This window comes from Alexandromys fortis, unplaced genomic scaffold (genome assembly GCF_014885135.2).
Source record: "Alexandromys fortis isolate MF-2015 unplaced genomic scaffold, M_Fortis_MF-2015_v1.1 scaffold_4, whole genome shotgun sequence".
Classification (NCBI taxonomy): Eukaryota; Metazoa; Chordata; class Mammalia; order Rodentia; family Cricetidae; genus Alexandromys; species Alexandromys fortis.
Window position 1 is genome coordinate 12,278,069 of NW_026067944.1, and position 477 is coordinate 12,278,545.

A 477-nucleotide genomic window follows, 5' to 3' on the forward strand; every position below is an offset into this window, starting at 1 on the left:
CTCTTGCAAGCCACTGTTTGGGTGCAAGGAATTAAATTTGGGCCCTTGGAAAGAACAACAATACTCTCAGAACAACTCAGAAGTCTTTCTAGACTCCAATTTCCACTGAAACATCCATCCCTCATTTTTTTTCATTCTAAAATGATGTCATTCATATAAATGATCTGTTAATAATAGGAATAATACATTAAATTATTTAATATATTAAATTATTTAGTGTTGCGGGAGGTCCTTCCACCCCTCCAACCAATAGCTGCTGTGATACCAGCCCATTGGGGCGTGGTCTCTCTCCCTTTAAAAAAGCGGCTATTTCCTCTGCTTGCTCTCTTCACTTCCTGCTCTGCCGGAGACTAGACTCCCTTCCTGGTTGTGCAGATGGCTGTTGTCTGGGACGGTGATCTGTAAGTTTTCCCCTTTAAATAAATAACACCCTATTAATCATAACTCCAAACTGGTGTGGCCTTGTTCGTGACTTAC

General features: G+C 40.9%; 1 long non-coding RNA gene across 1 annotated transcript in view; it reads left to right on the forward strand.

The window, feature by feature from the left end:
• The first annotated feature begins 345 nt into the window (after positions 1–345).
• The window catches only part of LOC126505717 (uncharacterized), a 101,393-nt gene continuing 101,261 nt past the window's right edge, over positions 346–477 (forward strand). Inside the window, exon 1 of the long non-coding RNA XR_007592968.1 lies at positions 346–401. This is a non-coding gene — a long non-coding RNA (uncharacterized lncRNA). The remainder of the gene's footprint in view (positions 402–477) is intronic.